The 6,962-nt window shown below is 42.1% G+C and overlaps 1 pseudogene; it reads left to right on the top strand.

The window, feature by feature from the left end:
* Positions 1-5,297: 5,297 nt before the first annotated feature.
* Positions 5,298-6,207, top strand: LOC136510042 (uncharacterized; annotated as a pseudogene).
* The last annotated feature ends 755 nt before the right edge of the window (positions 6,208-6,962 follow it).

The raw sequence follows: 6,962 nt of genomic DNA, 5'->3' as shown, positions 1-6,962 counted from the left end.
CACATTTTGGCTTGCCTTAAAATTAGCATGATAAAGATTGGTGTTCAACAAGCAGTCTCGATATTATGTTTTAGAAACAGCGATACCTCTAATTACTGGAAGCACCTTGCAACAATTTTTTTTTTTGTTTTTGACAAGGAACGATATTTCATATTCGCTGGCAAGCAAGGAGCATATTGTGACTGGGAAGCCAGTGACGTCGTAGCACAGACTAGTTCATTTCCGTTGCCAATTTGCACCAGTAACGGATCGCTAGTGCAAAGACTGCTTCAATTTCTCACAATCAACCAACTCGCATAAATACTTGGCTTCATATAGAAATAAAATTGCATCTCCTAACATCTCTCTTGAGGAGCTTCTTCTACATTTAACATCAAGTTGCATCCTGGTTAGTTTGTTAAAATCTTCAGGTAAACTAATGCAACGCTATGACCTGTGAAGCTTTATTTTAGTCACTCCCTTTTGTTTCATGCGGCAACCCGTTCAGCAGCTTGCCAGCAAAGCATTCCAGCAACGAATACTAAGTATTTCTATGCTTTTACTTGCGTGCAAAATAATTACTCAAATAAAAATCATACTTTTTACTTAAATTATTAAACATTCAGTAGTGTAACCTTCACTACTTCGCTATCCGCAGCGTAAGCTGAGACGTAGGGTGCCTCTGCACGATCTGTCGACTGCATAATAATGTGCAATTTTCTACATTTTGTTAATAAAAAAGTCATCACACCTCGCTGTTAGATGCATAATATACAATCTATCTTCATCCTTTGCGATTCTCCATAACATTTAAGCACTACTAACAAATTTACATTAGCTGAGATAAACGAAATTGTTATCTTTTTGTGCACATACGTGCTTTATATTTTTGCGGATACAGCTTGAGCAAACGAAAAGCCACAAGAGTGTTTTGGCTCTTGATCGATTTGTTCGGGGACCCTTCGCACATTCATATATAACCCACAACCGATGGTATCCCGAGTTGGCGAGTGTATTCACCATTCGCAGACAACTGATATTCCAAGTTGGCTATGATATATTCGCCAAAATCGGCACATCGCCTAAGCTACTTCATGAGTCCTCTCGAAATATTGTGGATTCTCTGATTGTCATCGGTGATGGTCCAAGGCGCCAAACCTTGAGCTTTCGAACCTTAGGATGTGAAGGGATGGAGTATCGAGTTTTTCATGGGGAATTTCTTTTGGATAAATCAATTCAGATTATTTCAAAATCTTATTATTTGTTTGCTTGTTGCCCAGTAAAACCTTTCGGTTTTGAATGTTCGTTTCCACCCTCCAAAAATACACGATGGCGAAGCTAAATGAAAAGTCTACGAGCTTAAGACTTCGACCCTCTAAAAATACACGAGGGCGAAGCTAAATGAAAAGCCTAAGGGCTCAAGACTTCGACCCTTAAAAAACACGCGATGATGAAGCTAAATGAAAAGCCTAAGGTCTCAAGACTTGGACCCTCCAAAAATAGTTGAGGACGAAGCTAAACAAAAAGTCTAAGGGCTCAAAACTTCGACCCCCCACTACTAGAAATGTGTTCATCAATGACGATTCAGTCGTGACGCTTACAAATTTCGTCACAGAACAAGCGCTTTCTATGACGAAATTTCTAGCTTCGTCATAAGACGGAGCTTTGGCACGAAGAATAATGACGAAAACAAAAGAATCGTCATAAAACAACAAAACTAAATCGTCATAGATCGTTTGGCTCGTGTACCACCTCGAGGACGTGGCGCCGTGGTCCCACCAGCAGGTCCCACCTCGAGGTCGTGGCGATGTGGTCCCACCATTGGGCCCCCACCAGTGGGTCTCAGCCTGAGGACGTGGCGGGAACAAGTGGGGCAGCGTGGCCCGCACGGTCCAGCTGATCCTGCATCCGTCCGCCTCCCTTTTTTTTGCCAAAAAATAGCACACCCAGGGAGATTCGAACTCGCGACCTGCTGCTAGACATGTTGGTGCGTTACCACTGGAGTAGTCGCTGTTTTGTGATAAAGGCATGCATGTTTTTCTATTTGTAAACGTATAGCTAAGCAGTAAGCACAGAAGCCTTGGCCCAATAGCAACATCGCCCATTAGCAAGCCTATTAGCCCAATAGAAAATGATTTCCTGGCCGCTGGACGGACGTTCCCGATTGCTGCGATCCCAAGTCTCGACTCGACGTCTCCTATCGCCCTGACGCCCTATCGGCCATGTATTGTGTCGAGCGTGATGAACTGACCTGACGGCGGCGAGGCACCCAGACCTAGGCGAGGCGAGGCGCTGAGGCCCTAAAGGTAAATAGTAATCATTCGTATTTTTTTTCAATTCATTCACAATCATAGCAAACTATATATATAGCGATCGTGGGGCGGTCAGAGCAGCGCCGGCGATCGTGGGGCAAGGAGAGCAGCGCCGGGCAGCGGCGACTTGCGTGGGACAGGGCAGCGACGGTTTGTGTGGGACAGAGGAGCGCCGACGATCGTGGGACAGAGCAGCGGCGGCGCGTGGGACAGAGCAGTACAAGGTTTGATTTGTTTTTGAATTTCTTTATATATATGCATGTGTTGGATGTGTTTTTGAATTTTGTTGAGTTTACTCTAATTTTAGGACTGAGTGCAAGGTTTATTTTACTCTCAAAACAGATGGATAGAAGCTGGATTTATGGGACACAATTCACACCTGCATATGTGAAAGGAGTTGAAGAGTTCATGAAATTTGTTAGTGAAAGATACCCCGAAGACAGCCACATACTTTGTCCGTGCAGCAAATGTCTTAATCAAAGTTTATGGCCTTAGGATGATGTAAATGACCATATACACATTTATGGAATGTCAGCTGCATACACTAGGTGGATTCATTATGGGGAGTCAGTAGATACTGTAGTAGTTGAAAATTTGGAGCAGGAGGTCGAAGGAAGTGATCATGACTTTGGGATACATGTGGATGTGGCCGATGATGATTATGATGAGGATCATGGAGTACCAGAGATGATAGGAGATCTGTATGCTGCGGCAGAGGCTGATGGAGAACAACCAAGGTTTGCAAGAGTCCTTGAAGATGCGAAGAAGTCACTTAGCCCGGGATCTAGCCATTCAAAATTCTCTTTTCTAGTGAGGATGTTGTATATCAAGTCTCGTTATCGAATTGGCAATACAACATTTTCCACAATGCTGAAGTTGTTGTCATCAGGATACCCTCAGAGTGAGTTGCCAAAATCATATGATGAGGCCAAGAAATATCTTGGAGAACTGGGCCTTGGTTTCGAAAACATCCATGTGTGCAAGAACAATTGTGTGTTGTTTCGGAAGAGGTATTATAAAGAGAATGTGTGCCCAGTATGCAAGGCGTCTAGATGGCAAGATGAAACTGGGAACAAGCGGGTTCCACACAAGGTATTGAGACATTTTCCACTTTTGCCAAGGTTGAAAAGAATTTTTGCTTCAAAGCGCACTTCTGAGGAAACATAATGGCACAAGAAAACGAGGACACCAGTCGACAATGTAATGAGCCATCCAGCTGATCGAGAAGCATGGAAGGAGTTCGACACGAGGGAACCAACCTTTGCAGATAATTCGAGGAACCTGAGGCTTCCTTAGCTACTGATGGATTCAATCCATTTGGCAACATGAGTACGCAGTACAGTATGTGGCCAGTGCTTCTAACACCACTGAATCTCCCACCATGGGAATGCGTGAATCTAGCAAACTACTTTATGTCTTTACTCATCCTAGGTCCAAAATCTCCAGGAAAGGATTTTGATTTGTTCCTTGAGCCCCTAATTGAAGAATTGCTCGATCTATGGAAGGGTGTCAGTACCTACGATGCATGTACTGGTCGGAAGTTTAACCTTCGTGCTGCCGTGCTATGGTGTGTACATGATTTTCCAGCATTGAGCACGTTATCAGGGCGAACAACAAAAGGGTATTATGCATGTATTCATTGCGACAAGGATCCGTTGTCTCGGGCAATAAGGAGTAAAATATGTTACATTGGACATCGTCGTTACCTTCCAAGGACACATGCATGGCGGAGAAACTTGGCTTTCGATGGTAAGCGTGAAAACAAAGATCAGCCAGGCAAGTTCACTTTGGAGGAGGTCCTAGAGGAGCTAGAGAAGGTGAAAGATGTCAGGCCAGGGAAGCATCCTGAAATTATTGGAAATAAAAGGAAGCGCAATAAGGGTCCAAGGATTTATAGCTGCAAAGTTGGGTTGTGGAGATTGCCATATTGGAAACATTTGAAGCTTCCACATAATCTGGATGTGATGCACATAGAGAAAAACATATGTGAAAACATTCTTGGCACATTACTTAATGTGTAGGGCAAGACCAAGGACACAACCAATGCTAGGCTAGATTTGCATGATATGGGCATAAGACCTGAATTACACTTACAGCAGCATGGCAACTCAGTCACTGCTCCACCTGCTCCGTATGTCTTGGGGAAGGATTAGAAAATCGAGTTCTGCAAGTTTCTCAAAGGTATCAAGTTTCCTGATGGATATGCGGCTAACTTAGCAAGATACATAAGTGAAGATGGTTCGAAGGTGCAGGGAAAGCTGAAAACACATTCTTGCCACATACTCCTGCAAAGAATCATACCTACTGGCCTAAGAGGACTGGTGAGGAAGGATGTATATGAAGCAGTTGCAGAGCTCGGGACCTTCTTCAGGGAACTATGTAGTAGAAATGTAAGGATTGATGTTGTCAAATGGCTAAAAGAAGAAATTCCATTGATCCTATGCAAGCTTGAGAAAATCTTTCCACCTGCCTTCTTTGATGTCATGGTGCACTTGGTTGTCCATCTTCCTGATGAGGCACTGCTAAGAGGACCTGTTCAGTACGGATGGATGTACCCAATAGAAAGGCGGCTAGGCACTTTGAAGAATTTTGTAAGGAACAGGGCTAGGCCAGAAGGATCAATTGCTGAGGCATATATGGCAAGTGACACCTTGACTTTTTGTTGTAGGTATATGGAGGATATTGACAATAGATTTAACCATGATGATGGTAGTGATGGAGAGATGCCATTGCCTGATGACATCTCTGTTTTTAAGCATGGTGTTACTCTTGTTGGATCTAATAGGAGCCGGTACATTGATGATGTTGACCTCAATAAGTTAGTTTGGTATGTGCTAAATAATTGTGAAGAAGCTGAGGAATATTTGGAGTAAGTATCTATTAGATGTTTTGGGGATTAGTTTTTGTTTTATTTCTAAATTTTCAAATTATTCTTATGACTTAACTTTGCCCTGCAGCTTGTACAGGGACGATCTTGAGCAGCAAGGTGCACTTGATGTTGATAAAATGGTTGAACAAGGATTTGCAAAGTGGTTTAGGTGCCATGTAAGTCATTACACATTGTGTTTCTAGGTTCAGTAAATGCATTAGTATCCATATGTAATTGGTTAACTGAGTACTTTTGTTGCAACAGATTGAGAACAAACGCAAGGAGAATCTAGAATCGGTTAGCGAAGGATTGTGGGCACTGTCATGTGGCCCAGATCTGCGAGTTAAGACTTGTGCAGCTTGCAAGATTAATGGAGTGCGGTATAGCACTGTGGATCGTGAGAATTTCCTTCTATCACAAAATAGTGGTGTAATGACTGAAGGTTCACATGATGGGAACAACATAGATTTTTATGGAGTCCTTAAAGAGGTAATTGAGTTGCAATATAACTCAAATCTTCAAGTCCGTCGGACGGTGGTTCTATTTCGATGCAATTGGTTCAAGCAAGAAGGCAAGACGATAGGCCTTCGAGATGATGGACATTTCAAATCCATCAATGTGCAGTCATTATGGTACAAGACTGATCCTTTCATCTTAGCAACTCAATCGAAAAAGATATTTTACCTACAAGACACATCTTTAGGTAAAGATTGGTGAGTTGTGCAGAAATTTGAACATAGAAATATTTATGATGTCGCTGAAAAAGATGAGGCCAGTCATGATGTGCATCAGGATGATTATTGTTCTGATACTGAACATGTAGTGCAAGCAGGGGCTGATAATGAGGTTACGCACAATATTCAAGGTGGAGAAGCCATTATAATTGAAGGAAATTTACAAGACCTTATAAGCAGCAAGAAGCAACCTATTATTCGTGAAGATAGTGAGGATGAGGAGGAAGATGAGACAGTACTGCAGTACTGTAGTGATGGTGGCAATGATAACAATGATGACATGTCCCTAGACGATGAAGATGATGATTTCTAGTATGGACCTTGACGTACTCTGTCAAAATTATTCCTAAATTGTAGCATGACTCTTTCAAATCAGACCACATGAACTGCATACTCTTGGGAGTGAGGCATCTCGTTCCTATTTTAGACTAAAAACAGAGACTTAAACCAATTTATTTTAACCCAGAAACTCCAAATTTGGCAAAAAACCAGGAGCTTGAGCAATCCCAAATAGGCTCCAAATTTCATCCTATGCCACATCTAACGAAGTGCGGATAGGGAATATAATACAGAAGATTCACACAGCATAAGAAAAAGAAAGTAATTGAATAAAGAAACAAGGGAACTGATCATTAAGCAATATAAGGAAGTGTACTAGAAAAGGAAAAAAATGCTATCTGATGTCTACACAAACCATTGGTACAACTCTTTTTCAACCAAAAGATCAAACTATTCAACTCAGTTGGGTGGTTTTTTACTTCTAAACCAAAGGGACTAAACACCTACTCCCTCGAATACCAAGTTCAAGTCCATCTAGCATTCTTCCAAATGCACCTAATTTATCCATGACAATTCCAATGCAGCCTTTTGCTTCATTCTTCTATGTCTGCACATGCTTAGCACCCTAAACAATGCAATAAACTTGCCAGCTACCTTAACTTTTAGCAATAATTGGTGGGCACTAGGATCATGGTATGCCTTACCTTGACTCTTGTGCCCAAGTCCACGTACTTATATTTGGGATTAGAAGTAGTAGTTGTGATACAGATGGGACATATGTGAAGCATT

Source organism: Miscanthus floridulus, chromosome 1, assembly GCF_019320115.1.
Source record: "Miscanthus floridulus cultivar M001 chromosome 1, ASM1932011v1, whole genome shotgun sequence".
NCBI classification, from domain to species: domain Eukaryota; kingdom Viridiplantae; phylum Streptophyta; class Magnoliopsida; order Poales; family Poaceae; genus Miscanthus; species Miscanthus floridulus.
This window is presented reverse-complemented; position numbering and strand designations above follow the sequence as displayed.